General features: G+C 44.0%; 1 pseudogene; it reads right to left on the bottom strand.

Annotated features, from left to right (window-relative positions):
- Positions 1-570: 570 nt before the first annotated feature.
- LOC141114072 (cytochrome c oxidase subunit 7C, mitochondrial pseudogene) lies at positions 571-885 on the bottom strand (annotated as a pseudogene).
- Positions 886-20,273: the final 19,388 nt, after the last annotated feature.

Below are 20,273 nucleotides of genomic sequence, written 5' to 3'. Positions count from 1 at the left end.
TCCTTTAGGAAATATACTAGGCGCTCTCTAATTGGATCAGGGGTGGGAAACAGAGCTAGCCAAAAGGGATTGAGCTTCCAAAGTCTGGATTGAACGGTCACTGGGATCGCTATTTTCACCCAAAAGGAGGAGTGATCAGAAATGTGTCTATCACCATATCCGGACTCAATGACCAATGGGAGTATGGCAGCATTACCCAGCCCTAAGTCTATTCTGGATAGGCTCCCATGTGCCATGGAGCAGCAGGAGTACTGTCTAACGTGAGCATTACTCCGACGCCAAACATCAGTCAAGCCCAGTTCTGATATCAACCCAGCAAAGGGCGTCAGCCCCTTGTTACGAACATTTACAACTGAAGGTGTAGGTAGTTTATCCCATTTATGGTGCAGGTAATTATTAAAGTTGTCTACTGCTATTAGAGGAACATTGGGATATTGCGCCATAAACTTAGCCAGGTGCCTAAGGGTCTCTGCAGAGTATGGGGGTGGTATGTATATATTAGCTATGATACACACCAGGTTTGGATTCATATATTTATATAGGATGGTTGAAACATATCAGAGACAAATATCATATGTACGTATTTATTTACAATCCATTCATGGCTACGAAATTCTTTGTCAAGACGGTCCACTGAACCTTAGGTTTTCTTCGGAAGGTTTTCTTTTTCAGAAGCTGGTGTCTGACGATCAGGAAGGGGGCAGTAAACCCACTGCCGAAGAACACAGTCATTAAAGCTAGAAGCCTCCATTTGTTTTCCACAGAAAAGGGCAGGTTCTTGCCGGGACCCTCCTCATAGTGGGAACGGCGAATAGCAAACATCGCGAAACGACGGACAGCCTGGCCGAACATGTTGAAGACTAGCAGACACTACCACTGTGACCTCCGTGCCTTTCTACTTCCGTTCCGATACACACCAGATTTGATATTGTACATAGTAGGAAAATAAACTTTCCCCCTGGGTCTACAGACTTTTGCGAGCAATGGAACTGAACGTCCCGACGAATCAGGACACTCACCCCCCTCGCATATGCTGAGTAGGTGGAGTGTATTTGGGTATTATATATTCTAGAACCAAAACTAGGTATAGCCCCAGGGGGAAAATGGGTCTCCTGTAGACACACAATGTCCGCTTGTGCGGATTTAAAATGTCTGAGTGCCGCCATTCTCTTTACAGGATTACCAAGACCTCTAATATTCCACGACAAAATCTTAATACTTGCCATCATTTGTATATATCAACTGTATGCAGATTACCACATTGACTGTTATTGTGGAACCATAATACATTTGATTGACAAACATGTACCAATGCATAATAGAAAGTGGGTCTAGAATCTATGGTACCTACATGACCTCTATACACACTGTTGTGATACATTTTAACACAAAACTGTGCATGCAAAGCTGAAGGGCTGGATACACACTTATAGTTCCGGAGATACCTTTTGAGAAAAAATGGAAGGAAAAAAACTGAGGAAAAATGGGGGAAGGGGAAAAGAAGAAAAAGGAAGGGGAGTGTAAGAAAAAACAACCACTCCAAAAAACATAAAACATCAATGTCAGTGTTCATAGAGTGAGCCATGTTCTCAGCCATTAGGGCTAACTTAGGAACTGTTCCCGGATAGATCATCCTGGAGGGGGGAAGGCAGTGGAAACACCCAGGAAAAACAACTTCCAGCTGATAAACGGTGTCTCACACATGCAAGCTATTAGCAACTTAAAAGTTTTCAAAAAAAAGGGGAAAAAAGAAGGGAAAAAATATACTTCTCTCTCCGCCGGACCTGAAAGAATATGTTCCTGTCCCATATAAGAAGATGAACCTTTAATGTTGATCTGGACGCTGCCTTCTGGCCTCTTTAATAGCTCTTTCCTCACGATCCAACCATTGTGCAGCTGCTGTGGGTCGTTCAAAAAAATGGGTCGTGCCAAGAGCCGTTACTCGGAGACGGGCAGGATATAGCATACCATATTGCACATTAAGTTCTCTGAGCCTCTTTTTTACATCATTAAATGTTGCACGTCTTTTCTGTAATTCAGCAGAGAAGTAAGGAAACAAAGAGATCTTGCTATTATCAATCTTCATTTTGTCTGGCAAAACTCTGGCTTTGGATAGTATTGCATCTTACATAGTTACATAGTAGGTGAGGTTGAAAAAAGACACAAGTCCATCAAGTCCAACCTATGTGTGTGATTATGTGTCAGTATTTCATTACATATCCCTGTATGTTGCGGTCATTCAGGTGATTATCTAATAGTTTCTTGAAGCTATCAATGCTCCCCGCTGAGACCACCGCCTGTGGAAGGGAATTCCACATCCTTGCCGCTCTTACAGTAAAGAACCCTCTACGTAGTTTAAGGTTAAACCTCTTTTCTTCTAATTGTAATGAGTGGTCACGAGTCTTATTAAACTCTCTTCTGCGAAAAAGTTTTATCCCTATTGTGGGGTCACCAGTACAGTATTTGTAAATTGAAATCATATCCCCTCTCAAGCGTCTCTTCTCCAGAGAGAATAAGTTCAGTGCTCGCAACCTTTCCTCATAACTAAGATCCTCCAGACCCTTTATTAGCTTTGTTGCCCTTCTTTGTACTCGCTCCATTTCCAGTACATCCCTCCTGAGGACTGGTGCCCAGAACTGGACAGCATACTCCAGGTGCGGCCGGACCAGAGTCTTGTAGAGCGGGAGAATTATCGTTTTATCTCTGGAGTTGATGCCCCTTTTAATGCATGCCAATGTTCTGTTTGCTTTATTAGCAGCAGCTTGGCATTGCATGCCATTGCTGAGCCTATCATCTACTAGGACCCCCAGGTCCTTTTCCATCCTAGATTCCCCCAGAGGTTCTCCCCCCAGTGTATAGATTGCATTTATATTTTTGCCACCCAAATGCATTATTTTACATTTTTTTACATTGAACCTCATTTGCCATGTAGTCGCCCACCCCATTAATTTATTCAGGTCTTTTTGCAAGATTTCCACATCCTGCGGAGAAGTTATTGTCCTGCTTAGCTTAGTATCGTCTGCAAATACAGAGATTGAACTGTTTATCCCATCCTCCAGGTTGTTTATGAACAAATTAAATAGGATTGGTCCCAGCACAGAACCCTGGGGAACCCCACTACCCACCCCTGACCATTCTGAGTACTCCCCATTTATCACCACCTTCTGAACACGCCCTTGTAGCCAGTTTTCAATCCATGTACTCACCCTATGGTCCATGCCAACGGACCTTATTTTGTACAGTAAATGTTTATGGGGAACTGTGTCAAATGCTTTTGCAAAATCCAGATACACCATGTCTACGGGCCTTCCTTTATCTAGATGGCAACTCACCTCCTCATAGAAGGTTAATAGATTGGTTTGGCAAGAACGATTCTTCATGAATCCATGCTGATTACTGCTAATGATATCATTCTTATTACTAAAATCTTGTATATAGTCCCTTATCATCCCCTCCAAGAGTTTACATACTATTGATGTTAGGCTAACTGGTCTGTAATTCCCAGGGATGTTTTTTGGGCCCTTTTTAAATATTGGTGCTACATTGGCTTTTTTCCAATCAGCTGGTACCATTCCAGTCAATAGACTGTCTGTAAAAATTAGGAACAACGGTCTGGCAATCACCTGACTGAGTTCCCTAAGTACCCTCGGATGCAAGCCATCTGGTCCCGGTGATTTATTAATGTTACGTTTTTCAAGTCTAATTTTAATTCTGTCCTCTCTTAACCATGTAGGTGCTTCCTGTGTTGTGTCATGAGGATAAACACTGCAGTTTTGGTTACTGAAGCCCCCCGATTCACTCGTGAATACTGAGGAGAAGAATAAATTCAATACCTTTGCCATCTCCCCATCCTTTGTAAACAGAAGTCCTTCCTCATTCTTTATGGGGCCAATATGGTCTGTCCTCCCTTTTTTACTGTTTACATACTTAAAGAATTTCTTGGGATTTTTTTTGCTCTCCTCCGCTATGTGTCTTTCATGTTTTATCTTAGCCGTCCTAATTGCACCCTTACATTTCTTATTGCATTCTTTATAAAGTCTAAATGCTGAGGATGATCCCTCAACCTTGTATTTTTTGAAGGCCTTCTCCTTTGCTTTTATATGCATTTTTACATTGGAGTTAAGCCATCCAGGATTTTTGTTCGCTCTTTTAAATTTATTACCCAATGGGATACATTGGCTAATGCCCTTATTTAATATGCTCTTAAAGCAAACCCATCTCTCCTCCGTATTCTTTGTTCCTAATATTTTATCCCAATTTATGCCTTTTAGCAAGGTTTGTAGTTTAGGGAAGTTGGCTCTTTTGAAATTCAGTGTCTTTGTGTCCCCTTCATGTTTCCTATTTGTGTGATTTATACTGAAACTAATTGACCTGTGATTGCTGTTACCTAAATTGCCCCATATTTCCACATCTGTGATCAGGTCTGTATTGTTGGTAATCAGTAGATCCAGTAATGTTTTATTTCTAGTTGGTGCGTCTACCATCTGACCCATAAAATTGTCCTGCAAGACATTAAGGAACTGGCGAGCCTTAAATGAATGCGCGGTTCCCTCCGCCCAGTCTATGTCTGGATAATTAAAATCCCCCATTATGATGACACTTCCCATCCTTGCTGCTAATCCAATTTGTGATAGGAGATCCGTCTCCACTTCCTCCCTCAGGTTAGGGGGCCTATAGCATACTCCCAGTATTATTTTCCCCTTAGCTTCATCCCTTTGGAGCTCTATCCATAAGGATTCCACCTCCTCACCAGCTCCCTCAGTGATGTCATCTCTCACATTCACTTGTACATTATTCTTGATATGTAGGCATACCCCTCCCCCTTTTTTTACCCTTTCTATCCTTGCAGTATAGGGTATACCCTTGAATGTTTGCCAGCCAATCATGAGAGCTGTTGAACCAGGTCTCTGAAATTCCCACAAAATCCAAATCCTCCTTGTACAACAGTATCTCCAGTTCACCCATCTTGTCCTCCATGCTCCTGGCATTGGTGAACATGCCACATAGTTTAGACCGGTCGCATATTGTCCTCGTATTGGGTGTTTCAAGATTGCAACTAGGACTTGCTACTATACTCACCTTGTGTTTTTGTGCTTTGGTTAACCTATCACTAATGCCCCCAATGGAATATCTTCCATGCTGGCTATCACTGTCTCTGGACCCTCCCCCCCATCGACCATGCGACCTCTGCACAGTGTTCAGCTAAAGCTACAAGTTAGTGTAGTGCGTCCTCCTCACAGTGTTCAGCTAAAGCTACAAGTTAGTGTAGTGCGTCCACTGAACAGTATTTAGCTAAAGCTACAAGTTAGTGTAATGCACAGTGTTCAGCTAAAGTTACAAGTTAGTGTAGTGCGTCCTCCTCACAGTGTTCAGCTAAAGCTACAAGTTAGTGTAGTGCGTCCTCTGAACAGTGTTCAGCTAAAGCTACAAGTTAGTGTAGTGCGTCCTCTTCACAGTGTTCAGCTAAAGCTACCTGTAGAAGGTTGGTGGCGTTTTCCTGATCCTATCACTACTTCAGGTAGCTACATTATTTTAATGTTAGTGTAGTGCGTCCTCTGCACAGTGTTCAGCTAAAGCTACCTGTAGAAGGTTGGTGGTGTTTTCCTGATCCTTTCACTACTGCAGGGAGCTACATTATTTACACGTTAGTGTAGTGCGACCTCTGCACAGTGTTCAGCTAAAGCTACCTGTAGAAGGTTGGTGGTGTTTTCCTGATCCTTCCACTACCGCAGGCAGCTACATTATTTTAATGTTAGTGCGTCCTCTGCACAGTGTTCAGTTAAAGCTACCTGTAGAAGGTTGGTGGTGTTTTACTGATCCTAGCACTACCGCAGGCAGCTACATTATTTTAACGTTGGTGTAGTGTGTCCTCTGCACAGTGTTCAGCTAAAGCTACAAGTTAGTGTAGTGCGACCTCTGCACAGTGTTCATCTAAAGCTACCTGTAGAAGATTGGTGGTTTTCTCATACTACAGGCAGGCAGTTGATTTTGCTGGCTACAGTATCAGTATATATAGTGCAGCTACATATCACTGCAAGCTATTAGTATGTCTGGAAGGCCAACAAGGAGAGGCAGACAGTCACAAGCCAATCAAAGAGGGCAAGCAGGCTCTGTGTCTAGAGGCAACAGTGCTGGTCGTGGAGACGGTGCATCCTCATCAGCACGTGGCCGTAGGACACGCTTGGCCTTTTTTCCGGCAGCTGGCCGTGTTGAGCCACAACATGCGGAAGACTTGGTCAAGTGGATGACCAAGCCGTCCTCATCCTCCTCATCCTCTCTCACCCATGCTCAGGGTGCTTTGTCTGGCAAAGCAGCTGCCAACGCGGCCTCTTCCCTCGGCTCATCAGCATGGCATCAGTGACTCCTTCCCTAGCCCCACCATGTCCTCCTGAGGAGTCCCTCAAACTGTTTGACCACAGTGTTGGGTACATGCTCCAGGAGGATGCCCAGCATTTAGAAGGCTCTGATGATGATACTGAGCTAGATGAAGGCAGTAACGTGAGCACAGACAGAGGGGGTGCCCAAGAAGGACAGCAATCTGGCAGTCATGCTCCCCCTGCTGCAGCATAATGCCAGGTTTGCTCCAGTGATGAGGAGGGAGGGGATGATGAGGTCACTGACTCAACATGGGTGCCTGATAGGAGAGAGGAGGAGGCACATCACCAATGAGGCAGGATGCCCTCCAGGGGCCAGCCTAAGGGCAGCACTCTGACTGCATCACAACGCAAAGCTCCGCATGTGCAGGGCGCTGCTGTCTCTGGGCGTTATTCCAAAAGTTCTTTGGTGTGGGCCTTTTTTGAGATGAGTGCATCAGATCGCACTGCTGCTATTTGCAACATATGTCCCAAGCGTATCTCGCATGGCCAAAACATCTCCCGCTTGGGCACCACATGCTTGACCAGGCATATGTTGACCTGCCATGCAGTTAGTTGGCAAGCGTATCTAAAAGACCCACACCAAAGAACAAAGAGGACCTCTCCTTGCTCCTCATCAGCTGAGATCCCCAACCCCACTATACCTTCAGTCCTCTCTGAGACCTGCACTAAGAGGAATGAGGGGCGGAGGTTCTGTCAGCTCTGCAGGGGCAGGTTCAGAGGTGGTTGATGCCACACCAAATTAAGGCAGGAATGGTGGTTTGCGACAATGGCACCAACCTCCTCTCTGCCCTCCGACAGGGACAAATGACCCATGTGCCCTGTTTGGCTCATGTCCTTAACTTGGTGGTGCAGCGGTTCTTGGGCAGGTACCCGGGCTTACAGGATGTCCTGAGGCAGGCCAGGTAAGTCTGTGTGCATTTCCACCGGTCATATAATGCCAGTGCTCGGCTGGCTGACCTCCAAAAGGAATTTAACCTGCCCAAGAACCGCCTAATCTGTGACATGCCCACCAGGTGGAACTCAACGTTGGCCATGCTGCAGCGGCTGCACACGCAGCAAAGGGCCATCAATGAGTACCTGTGTGACTATGCACCAGGACAGGGTCAGGGGAGCTTGTTTTTTTTTCCCCACGCCAGTGGGCCATGATCAGGGATGCATGCACTGTCCTGTCACCATTTGAGGAGGCCACGAGGATGGTGAGCAGTGACAGTGCATGCATCAGTGACACTGTCCCCCTTGTCCACCTGTTGGAGCACACGCTGCGTGAAATAATGGACAGGGCACTTGAGGCAAAACAAAGGCAGGAAGAGGAGGACTTCCTTAGCTCTCAAGGCCCTCTTTATCCAAACAGTGTTCCTGCGTGCCCGCCGATCACACAGGAAGAGGACGAGGAGGAGGATTGTGTCAGTATGGAGGTGGAGCCTGGCACTCAGCATCAGCAGCAGTCTTTAAGGGATCATTTACAGTCCAAAGAAACACATGGACTTGTACGTGGCTGGGAGGAGGTGGCTGCAGATCATGTCGTCCTTAGTGACCCAGAGGATTCCGGACCGAATACCTTAGCAAACCTGATCCTGCAAAGCATGCAGAAGGGTCCTCGTATTCATGGTATCAAGGAGAAGGAACAATACTGGCTCGCAACCCTCCTTGATCCACGTTACAACGGTAAGGTTGCGGACCCTATCTTGCCGTCGCAGAGGGAGCAGAGGATGAAACATCTTCGGGAGGCCTTGCAGAAAGGTCTGTGCAACGCGTTCCCAGAGACTGGGAGGTTACAAACCACTGTTTCTGGACAACGTGTTGCTGAGGCTTCGGTCAGTCAAAGAAGGCGTGTTGGAGAATTTGGCTGTCTGACCGATGCGTTCAGACAATTTTTTAGTCCGCAGCCCCAAGGTATGATCGGTTCCAGCAACCATCGCCAGCGTCTGTTTTACATGGTGCAGGAATACCTAGGGGCAAGATCTGACTTGGACACCTTTCCCACTGAAAATCCTCTGGGTTACTGGGTCTTGAGGATGGATCACTGGCCAGAGCTTGCACAGTATGCAACTGAGCTACTGGCCTGTCCTGCATCCAGCGTTCTTTCGGAACACACATTCTGTGCTGCTGGAGGCTTTGTAACTGATCACAGGGTGCGTCTTTCCACCGCTGTGAGGACTTACAGTGTTGTGGCACCAGCACCACCACCAAAGGCCCAATTTTTCTGCCCCTGTTAAACAGGGGCATGTAATTACAATTCTTGATCTAATATTTCACAGCAGGGCCCTGTGAGGGCTTACAGTGTTGTGGCCACAACAACACCTAAGGCCCAAATTCTGCTGAGTATATAGGGCATACCCCTACTTTCAAACATCCAACTTACAAACGACTCCTACTTGCAAACGGAAGGAGATAACAGGAAGTGAGATGAAATCTACCCCTAGGAAGGGAAATTCTCTCCTGTAAGAGTTAATATGGGAAAAACTTTTCTCCTTTCCACTGATGCTTTATAATCAATCCTAGTTTCACAAAAAATCCCAAATTTTCAAAAAACATTTGTCATTGGGACAAAAAGTGAGGTGAAATCTTCTGAAGAGGAGCACAGACAGCAAAACAAATGTCACAGGGGTGATAACCCTTCCCTAGGTTTTCCAAAATTACAAACAGATTCTACTTAACAACAAACCTACAGTCCCTGTCTTGTTTGCACCGCCTGTATACTGCTGTTCAGAGTATATAGGGCCTGGGGGCACACCTTTCCCAAAGTACCTGGTAATGGACTTGGGGGTACCCATGCCGTTTGTCTCACTGATTTTCATCCATATTGCCAGGCCCCGACATTACATTAAATCCGCAAGCAGTTTTAAATGACTTTTTTTCCTTTAAAAATGACATTTTGTGCAGGGACTGTTCTAAGCACGGGAATCACGCGCCACGTTACAGGCATACTATAGACACCCCCCAGGTACGATATTTAAAGGAATATTTCACTTTTTACTTTAAGCATCATTAAAATCACTGCTCCCGAAAAAAACGTCATTAAAAGTTTTTTTGCATTGATACATGTCCCCTGGGGCAGGACCCGGGTCCCCAAACCCTTTTTAGGACAATACCATGCAAATTAGCCTTTAAAATGAGCACTTTTGATTTCGAACATTCGAGTCCCATAGACGTCATTGGGGTTCTAGTGTTTGTGCAAATTTTCGGTCCTTTCGCAGGTTCTGGTACAAATCGAACCGGGGGGTGTTTGGCTCATCCCTAATCACAAGTTACCAGCCCTAATAGTCGCTACATTTGTTGTGGAATGCCATTGCCTGCCAAGCTAGTATGTCAAATCTGCCTGGAACAAGCACTATACAGCCCTGCAAGGACCTCAAGGTGAAGAGAGCCTGCTAAAAGCCAGAACAGTCACCATTCAAAGCGCAGACATACAGGCAACATTGATCAATGTCATCTTCTCACCTCTCATTTTGTTTGCTCCCCGTTTACGAACACCACAGATTACCAGCCCTAATGGTTGCTGCATTTGTGGTGGAAAGTCATTGCTTGACAAGCTACAGTGCATAAATTGCCTAGCACTTCCAACCAGAACCAGTAGGTGGTGTCCAAATAGGAAAGCTTGCACAAGCTTTAAAGATTACCCAATAGAGCCTTTTTTTGCAAGGGCAGCTAAGGACCCAATTGCCTGGGTTGAAGTGGAGGAAACTCTCCACAAGGTTAGAAAGTACTAATTTCCTTCACTGAACAACTGGAAGAGTTAATCCAGGAAGAATTGAAGGGGTCAGAGAAAAATGCCCTTATAAACAGGCTGTCAAAACTGTATACCCTGAAAAAGCTAAAGGTCAACCTGCTGCAGTCTTCTCCAATGATGGATGCATCATGAATGTAGCTGGAAAGACATAGCACATTCAAGGAGGCTCTAGTCTGAAAATTAGATCTAGAGCTGAAGTGCTCCTTCATACTGTAGCATCTGCAGGTGCTGGCACACCAGCAATAACCAGCCCATGTGCTTAATGAGTCTTAATGGGAGCGGTTTCAAAATTGTCAACCAGCTGCTGTACCTGCAGGACTCTGAGGAAAGTGGCAGGGTCTGCATCCCTTCAGATGTTATTCCCTTTTGGGAGTATCTTATCAAAAATGAAATTTTTGATGCGGTGGATGCTAAAGAATCTGACTTTTATCTTGGTGCATTCTGTGTGCAGAGCACCTCCAAATGGTCATGTTTCATTGCATTTTACAGAAAACTGCAGCCCTAAAAAAAAAAAAAAAATGGTGTAACCCTTTAAGCCCATCTGGAAGGAGTGAAGAGACAAGGTGGTAACAGCTTTGTAAGAGCTGAAATTGGCGGCATACTCTGTGGTGGATGTGTCAGACATTAATTGATGTTTTTCAAGAGCGGTGTTCTCTGCTGTCACGGCAAGGAGTACATTATGGCTGAAGCCATGGTTGGTGGATCCCGCCAAAAAAAAAAAAAAAAAAATGGTGCAAGACACTAGAACACAGATCCAATCTATTTGGGAGTAGACAGGATACAGCCACCTCAAGGGTGACCATTAGCAGGTCATGGCGAATATCATCTGACAAAAAACAGAAAATTCAAATGTCCAGCATACAGGTGGCGACTCCCAAGTAGACACCAGGAGGCAAAATCCTACGGACCAGGAAAAAGATTAGTAAATGAACTGGAGAAGTAGCCAATCTTCATTATTGAAGCCTTAAAGCTCTAAGGCTCCTGTCTTAGGAAAACAGCGGAAGTCCCTTTTAAAGGTGCACTAATCCAGGGGGTGCCTGTGGAAAGCTTTACGCACACACCTGGAGGGAAAACCTTCAGGATCAGTGGGCCATATCAGCTATATTGGCGTGACATTAGCGGAAATTTAAGGGAGGTCCGCCTTTCTGGTACAATAATTTTTATTGAAAAAGTATAACATGACAAACTCACCCATGCAGGGGCATAATTCAATGAGCATACCGATCATATAACATTGACAGGTGGGAAGTCCACCTTTCAATCTCTTGCAGTCAGCCAGGCTACCAGAGTTGATGGGAAAGTAAAAAATTCTATTTCAGTTTGTAGCTGGATAAAAAAAAAAAAAACAAGCAATCGTGAAGGTTCTAGTTACCCAGAGGAGATGAGGATTCGGTTCACCTCTGTTCCTAGCAAAAATAAAAAATGAAAACCAGATAATCTGTGCCCAGTGCTAAAGTTTAAAAAAAAAAATTGACAAGCAGCACAGGAAGTTAGTCACACCAGATGGAAAACCTCCAATCAATTATATTATTCATATATCTGGGAGACTGGATTCTCCTGTAGGTTTATCAGACACCTACTTGTCCCAATTCATCCTCAATTTCTCTACCAGTTGAGTTCCTCCCCTTCGGTCTGTACATCTCTCCCAGGGCATTGACAAAGGTCTTACTGTCTGCAATAGCGACGGGAAAAATTCAGTAGAACTTACACAAGGGAATTTCCATCCTCTGATAGAGAAAGCCAAAGGTGCTTTGGGAGTGAAGTCTCTTCCAGCAGAACAGTCCCGGAGTATCCTTGGCTCTTTGTAATTGACCAATTATTCTCAGATGGAACATTATCACATCAGACCCCAGCTAGAAAGGTTGGGGGACTAATTTCAAAGACCAGGCTGCTTAAGGTCGTGGCATGTTAAGCTTATGAGGAATAGTTTCTTTAATTTCTTGAACTGAGTAGTGTTCAAAGCACTTCTGTCATTCACTCCTTTTAGTAAGAGGAGCAAGATTTGTACGGTGCCTAGGCAGCAGTGGAAGGGTAGAATTCTTAGGCTGTCAGTGGAGCTTCCTGTATCAATAGTTGCAAATGTACCATTTTGGCTTAGGAGGCTCTAGTGTCTCTCTCTCTCCTACTCTTAAGCATTGAATCACCACTGCCCCTTCCAGTGATGGATTCGCTCTCTCATGGGCAGTTTTGCCATCCAGCTCCAAGAGACTACTTTTGATGGCATGGAAGTTCAGAGGCAGTGTCTACCAAGTCAAGTATGCTGAGTGCAGGTAGTGCCTACCTTGTGTCAAACCAGAGAGGTCTTCATGAATAAGATTTACCTAAGAATATGGGAAAATGATGCAGATCCCACACAGCAAAAGCCTGGAGTCCTTTATCACCTAAACCAGCCAAGGTTCCAGAGTTCTTACAACTGGGACTGAACAGGGGCCTAGGTTCAAATATGTTTAAAGCTCAAATTTCAGCTTTGTCTGCACTTGCAGGGGTTTAAGGAGTCCTTAACCATTAGCGATGCAATTCTTAAAAGGCTTGCATGAAGTTATAGGCCTCCCAGGAAACCATTGTTCCCTATGTGGAACTTGCTTATGATCCCAATTTCTATCAGACTCATTTCTATCCTACAGAATTGACTACACTCTGCAAACCCTAAAGACCGTATTTCTGATTGCTACAACCTCTGTGAAGAAGGATGTCAGAACTGCAGGCTTTGCACTCAAGGAGCCTCACTTAACATTATGCCCAGACAGAACAGAATAGTCCTAAAACTCCAGACTGCTTTTATTCACGTGGTGTCTTTCTCCTTCCAATTTAACCAGGAAGTCAATTTCCTGTCTTTCTTGGTTGAGTGGGGGAACCACATTCCCTGTAGGTTGAGCTAACGCTGGTGACCTGCTTGGCAGCTACCCTTTCATTCAGGAAAGCTGAAATATGTACTTGGTTCCAGCATGACTTAAGGCAGGGTCAGTCAGCATCAACACGTTCAGTCACCTCCTAGATTGTTAAGACAATTAAAAGAGCCTACTCTTCAAGGCCTTCCTGTTTTGGAGGTCTTAAGAGCACATTTAACTAGGGCATTTCCAGCTCTGTGGACAGCTCAGCGCTGAGTCTCTCCTGAGGTTATTTGCAAGTTAGTAACATGGTCCTCCCAGGACACCTTCATTACACTTTTATAGGTGAACTCGGCTCGCGACAGTCAAGTTCCTATCATTATTATTACTTGCATGCTGCTCAATGTGCTCTTATTTACTGTTGTACAGTTTAAAATGGTGACTTTCATGTTGGTGGGCACAGTAATCGGTCGTAGGAAACATTGTTTGTTCATTAAATACGATGTTTTGGGCAGATACAGGTTAAATACATTTGGTCATGCCTATTTGTATAAAATTAAGTTTTGTACATTGCTGTCTAGATGTGTTTGTAACTAGAATGAAATGCAAGCTTGATTCAGTGTAATGTAAGGAGATGACACTCAGCAGCTGTTTATACATCTGGACTCAGGAGCACTAGTGTGGGACACAAGAACAAACTTTTTAGGGTGTCCCACACAGGTACTCCAGTGGATACTTGGTGTGAAAATTGTCAGAAAAAGGTAATTATTCCAGCTTTGGTAAGGTAAAAAATCATGTCTTCAGCTTGGAACTCTGCCCAAAACAGACAATTGTACCCCACTTCCAAGCAATGTTTCATATTCACATTTCTGGACTCAAATATCTGTGTACTAAGTATACCTTTTGTTTCATTCTCATAGGGGAGAAAAGTCTCGGAGGACAGCACTCAGAGGACACCAGGGACCCCACACATCACCAAGAAGGGGAAGTCAGCCCAAGACAACACCCCGAGGATCTGGAGGAAGGAGAGGTGGAGGAAGTGGGCGAGATTGTCACCAAAACAGGTGAGTGTCTGACACCCCAGCTTCAGGTAATCTATGTATGCCTGCATATTTATAATACATGTTTTTAATCCAATTTTTAGGTGATGTGCTGGTTGTTGAACAGCAAGCTGAACATTTCACAAGTGACAGTGCCCAAAGGCTCATCCACGACAACATGGTGTGGAATGGTGAAATCGACATTATAAGGAAGAAACTGAATGTTATGGAACAACAAATGAAGAACATGATAGATGTGTTGGGAAGAATATAAATGTCTTTCAAATTCCATCCATTTACACTTTTGTTGGACTAAACCAATTTTTTTTTCTTCAAATTTTAAAAGCCAAATTTTGAAGATGCACACGGTGTGTCAACATGTGCTATCTGCCATCAGGGGATCTCAATGTACGAATTTTGTGGGTGCAACCCCTTCCTCGTAACTCTAGTAGGTGAGAGGAAGGGGTTGCACTCCCAAAACATGTCCATTGATCCCCCATGATGGGAGATAGCACATGTTGACATTAGGCATGGGATCAGGAGGGAAATACCCATTTTGACTCCCAATTTGTGTGCATCTTCAAAATTTGGCTTTTACAGGGGTGACATTACCCCATCGGATGAAAGCAATATCAAGACATTTTTGACACTATAATGTCTGATATTGCCTTCAGTTTTTAGATGTTGAACTTTGTAAGTTCCAGAGTTGTGTATGTTATGTTTTGAAACATAACAAGTAAAGAGGTGCCTCTGGGTGCAGACGTTTTTAACAGTTTAAAATGCTTTAATAAAATATATAGAGATAAACTCATATTATGGTGATAAAAACAAGCATGATAGTTGGAGTCATGGATGGCGCTCCCAGTCCTGTGCCTGTAAACAGTCTCTGTGGTAGATATAGTGACAGCTCTTCCTGGTTGTAGTGAGCCGGCTTCAGACAACAGAGGAGCGGCCTCAGAACGAGGCTTGAGACACACGAGACAGCTGGCTGCAGGGGGATGGTGTCATCAGCAGTGGATGCATTTCCTGGGCATGCGCGCTTGGATGATAAGCAAGCCGCGCCCCTTTCTCAACAGACTGGTCTACTAAGCATGCTGGAGAATTAAATAAGGATAGGGGGAGGGAACGGGGTGGAGAAAAGGGAGGGGATGGGGCGGGAAGACGAAAGGGATATACAGAGCCCAATGCTATTCAATATGGTTAGTGACGTGAATAGAGAAGGAAAACCGGAAACGAAAAATGTGTATGGATATATATAAGAAGATGGGAGATATGTGACCAAGGGATAGAGAAGAGAAAGGGGAGGAGGGAAAAGGGAGAGAGAAGACGGGAACGGAGGGGAAAGAGAAGGGGGGGGAGGTGTGGTGGTGAGGAAACCTGAAGCAGAGGAAAGAAAATAGAAAGGGGGAAAGAAAGAAGGAGGGGGGAGGGGGAAAAAGGAACAGACTGGCTAATATATAAAAAATACAAAAAATACATCTCATTCATATCAAAACTAGAATAATAATGATCATGAAAACTATGTATAAAGGAACACTAAATATTCAGAATATGTCTATATACACACAACATGTGCGCAAGTTACACTGGGAAATAGAGCCATTATGCAAAAAATTATATGAAAATAAAAAATGAATGAAGGAGAAGAAATAAAAAATGAAAAAATGTGACATTACTACTAACTATGCACTGCATAGTAGTAGAATTGGAAGAAATTGGAAAAAATTATAAAATATATACCGTATTTATCGGCGTATAACACGCACAGGCGTATAACACGCACATTCATTTTAAGAGGGAAGTTTCAGGAAAAAAATTTACATTTTTAATAAGGAACTTTGAAGCAAAATAAGGGTCAATGCCCATCTGCAGCCTCACCATTGCCATCAATGCAGCCTGATCACTGCCCATCTGCAGCCTCACAAGTGCCACCAATGCAGCCTCATCAGTCCACATCAATGCAGCCCCACCATTGCCATCAATGCAGCAGCCTCACCATTGCCATCAATGCAGCAGCCTCACCACTGCCATCATTGCAGCCTGATCGATGCCCATCTGCAGCCTAGAGGGGACAGGGAGGAGGGCGGGACAAGCGCCAACAGATTACATACAGTGAGAATCTCCTATGATAGACAGAACAGTGGTCCAATGGCGGCCCAGAAGACGGGACTTTCTATTACAGAGGCCGCCAAGTAAACATGAGATTCTCACTGTTTGTAATCTGAAGGTGCTCGTCCCGCCCCCCTCCCTGTCCCCTCCGAGGCAGCTAAAATTAAAGTATTGGCGTATAACACGCACGCGCTATTTTCACCCGATTTTCATGGTGAAAAAGTGAGTGTTATACGCCAATAAATACAGTATATATATAAAAATACTTACACACATATATATATGTATATACACATATGCATATATAAATTAAATGCACATATTAAAATGGGGGTATATATAAAAAATGTCAAACGTTATCCAAAGTTATATATATAAAAAAGTCCATAGGACTATAAAAAGGGACCAGTGTCCGTGGAACTGAGAGGGGCACGGGTTTAGAAAATAATACAAAATAATAATAGTAAATAATTTATATTGTTATAAACTCTATATATTATACTTCTGTGATGAATCTGAAAAGGGCGGAAGAGAAATAGTACCAGATCTGGGCGGAAGAGAAATAGTACCAGAACTACAGTATGGTGGAGATTTCTTTTCCTTCGTTCATACCCCCAGGTGAAAGAACATCTAACTGATAAATCCAGAACGTTTCATGGGTGCATAGTTTTTTGTAACGTTCTGCAGCTGGTAGAGATCTGGGGATTTGTTCTATGACCCACACCTGTAACCCTGCGGTGGATTTTTGATGGACTTGGGAAAAGTGTTTGGGCACACTATGTGCCACCTTTAGGGGGTCAATCCCACCCTCAATAGATCTTCGGTGTTCACCGAACCTGGTCCTGAGTGTTCGTATCGTACGGCCTACATAAAGTAGGCCACAAGGGCAGGATAATCCGTAGATCACAAAATCGGAAGAGCAGTTGTAAAAATCTTTCAACATATGAGTTACACCCTTGGTGGTGAAAGACTTCTGACCATGGTGGACAAATCTGCAAGTTTTACACAGCGGTTTTCTACACTGGAACATCCCAACTAGTGGGATGAGTACAGGCTGGTTGGAAGGGCAGTGTTTTGATCAGATTCTACTAGGGGCTATGTTCATTTTGATGTTGGGGGCTCTGCGATATGTGACCTTAGGTTTTTCAGAAATATAGGGTTTTAATAGTGGATCTTGTAGTAATATATCCCAATGATCCGCTAGAATTTTTTCCATTTTCTTGAATTGATAATAGAAGGTAGTGGTGAACCGTACTGTATGTTGGTCAGGGTCCCGAGATTGTTTCAGAGGTTTACCTTTTAAGTAATGCTTAAAAGCTCGATCAGTGAGGTCTGGAGGATAGTCTTTATCTATAAATTTGTTTTTGAGCAAGGTACTCTGGTTGACGTAATCACATTCTCTGGTGCAGTTCTGTCTTAATCGACAGAACTGCCCCTTTGGAATGTTATTGATCCATTGCGGAAGATGGCAACTTTTATAGTGCAAAAATGAGTTGCCCGCAGTCGGTTTGACATAGTTTCTAGAAATAATGGTGGAAGTGGCTGCATCCGTCCCTAACTCCAGATCGAGAAAGGGCAACGTGTCAGGACTGGCAACAAAAGTAAAAGATAAGCCATACTGGTTATCGTTACAATATTTCACAAAGTCTTTGATCACATCGACGTCATCATCCCAAATGATGATGATATCGTCGATATAACAACCGAAGAACACAATGTGGCGAGCATATGGGTTATTGTGGAGAATGTGTAAATTTTCCCAATAGCCCATAGCCAAGTTAGCATATGAGGGCGCAAAGTTGGCCCCCATCGCTGTTCCCTGTATTTGGACATAAAATTCTTCATCAAATTGGAAGTAGTTGTGCGTGAGACAATATGAAGTAGCTTCCAAAATAAATGCCACCTGGCGATGGTTGATGAGAGGGTCTTTTGCTAAAAAGTACTCAAGTGCTATTAGGCCAAACGCATGGGGAATCAATGTGTACAAGGAGTTCACATCCAGTGAGAGCCATGTGTAAGTCGGCTCCCACCTGTATGCTGACAGAAGCTCCATCAAATGAGTCCCATCTCTGATATAGGACTGTAATCTTTGGACAATGGGCTGAAGGAAGTGATCGATGTATATGCTAAGACCCGTAGTGACGCTATCCATAGCTGCCACTATGGGTCTACCGGGGGGTTGTCTAGACTTTTGTGGACCTTTGGAAGGTGGTAAAAATAAGGGATTTGATAAAAATCTTTGAGAAGGAAAGACTTCTCAAATTTGTTGAGGATGTCATTGTGGATTGCCTCAGAGACCAAATTATTGACCTCCTTAGTATAATCGGAGGTGGGGTCTTTATTGATTTTCCGATAGGTGGACGTATCAGAGAGCAGCCTTCTGGCCTCTGTGACATAGTCTTCCTTGTCTTGTAGGACAATTCCGCCACCCTTGTCTGCCGATTTTATGACCAAATCCTCTGCTTCCATTAGCGATTTTAGTGCTTGGATCTCTACAGGTGACAGGTTGTGAGTATTGGTAGCGTTGGAAGATTGGCAAAGCTTCTGAAAATCTGAAAATACAACCCTATAAAAACTTTCGATGTATGGGCCCTTGGCCTGTGAGGGGTAAAAATTGGACTTTGGTTTAAGGGTGGTATGGATAATAGGAGGGGAAGTCGCAATGTGTTGGGTTAGGAGGCAAAGCAATTGATCATCAACCATATCATCATCAGGTAAAGCATTTTCTGTATCATCCACTGGACTTGCATCAAATGAGAAAATATCAGGTGAAAGGGAAGGGGAGGATAGGGGTGAGGTAGAATTAACCTGTGTATTCTTTTTTTCTTTTAAGTGGTAGTAACCTTTTAGGGTAAGGTTCCGTACATATCTGTTAAGATCCTTAAATAACAAAAAGGGATTAGGTTTGTTAAGGGGCGCAAAATTAAGGCCTCTGCTCAAAAGTAAAGTATCAGCATTGGATAAAATATGAGAAGATAAGTTGAAGATCTTCACAGTTTCCTTATTTTGAGTGTGTTGGGACTTCCTCTTGTTGCTTCCCCCTCTGCAGCCTCTCCGATGAGCTTTCTTTTTGTGACAGACCTAGCCAGAACAGAGGCTGTTGGAGAGGACTGTATGCAAGCCTGTTGCCTTTTGATTATGGGCCCTGGATTTTCAATGGAACAATACTCTTTGTGAGGTGAATGAGAAATCCAGGCTGAACTGTACTAATCAGACTCAGTCGTGTATATATGTATATATTGTATGGGGACTCCTTACTGTAGATTTGTGTCCCTGAAGAGGGAGGGGGGATTCCTCCAGCAGCCCCCTGCTGATAAGACTGATTCATTCTGTTGGGACACATCCTGTGAGGAGATGCTGGTGTCATCAATTCCAACTACCTGTGTTTATGTTAATTGAATGAGCTGATGACATTGTCCTCTATACAATGTAGGAGACGGGACAACTCCTATTGGAGCTGCTATTGTGTTGATATAACTGTGTGAAGCTCGGTGACCACAAGTCTGGGCGAAAGGTCATGTCTCAGTCACCTAGGCTGTATAAAGGATTAGATAATTAGCTCATGTTAATTAAGTTACAGTTGTATTGTTAGAGGAGGTTCCAACGGCATATAAAGTCTTGTAATTTTGATTCTAAATAAAGTGAGTTCTTGGTAGCAGCAAGCAAGTGTCGCCTTGTGTTGTGCTCAGAGAGGTTGGGATATCTGTATACAGACTGGGAGGAAGTGGTATATGACGGAAGCACTCAAGCGGAGTGTGGGACGTTCCGTGACACTTTTCCTGGAGGCTGCAAGAGGAGGACTGAGCACCAAAAAAGGAGGAGACGAAATAGGTGGAGGAAGAGAGGAGTCCATGTGATCACTTGGACGGGGAGGATTGGGAATGGGGGCAACTGTAACTTCTGTTCCTACGGAGAGAATATTTGTGGTTGTCTATTATAGAATCGGTTTAAGGCAGAAAGGAGACCGGAGTTGGTTGATGCATTGTACAAACTTTTCTTCTTGTGATTGGGCTGTTTTCTGACCTGATTAGAAGGGTCAGAATGATGTGGACTCCTAGTGGGTTTCTTATTTCGATACCAAGTTGGTGAACCCACAGAGAGGCTCATTAGGGGACGTGGGGAGTCAGTCTGGGTCAAAGCACGGGAGGGAGGGTGGGTAGAAATTGAGGATGGTGGGGAAATCATATTA

This window comes from Aquarana catesbeiana, linkage group LG12, assembly GCF_042186555.1.
Source record: "Aquarana catesbeiana isolate 2022-GZ linkage group LG12, ASM4218655v1, whole genome shotgun sequence".
Taxonomy (NCBI): Eukaryota; Metazoa; Chordata; class Amphibia; order Anura; family Ranidae; genus Aquarana; species Aquarana catesbeiana.
This window is presented reverse-complemented; position numbering and strand designations above follow the sequence as displayed.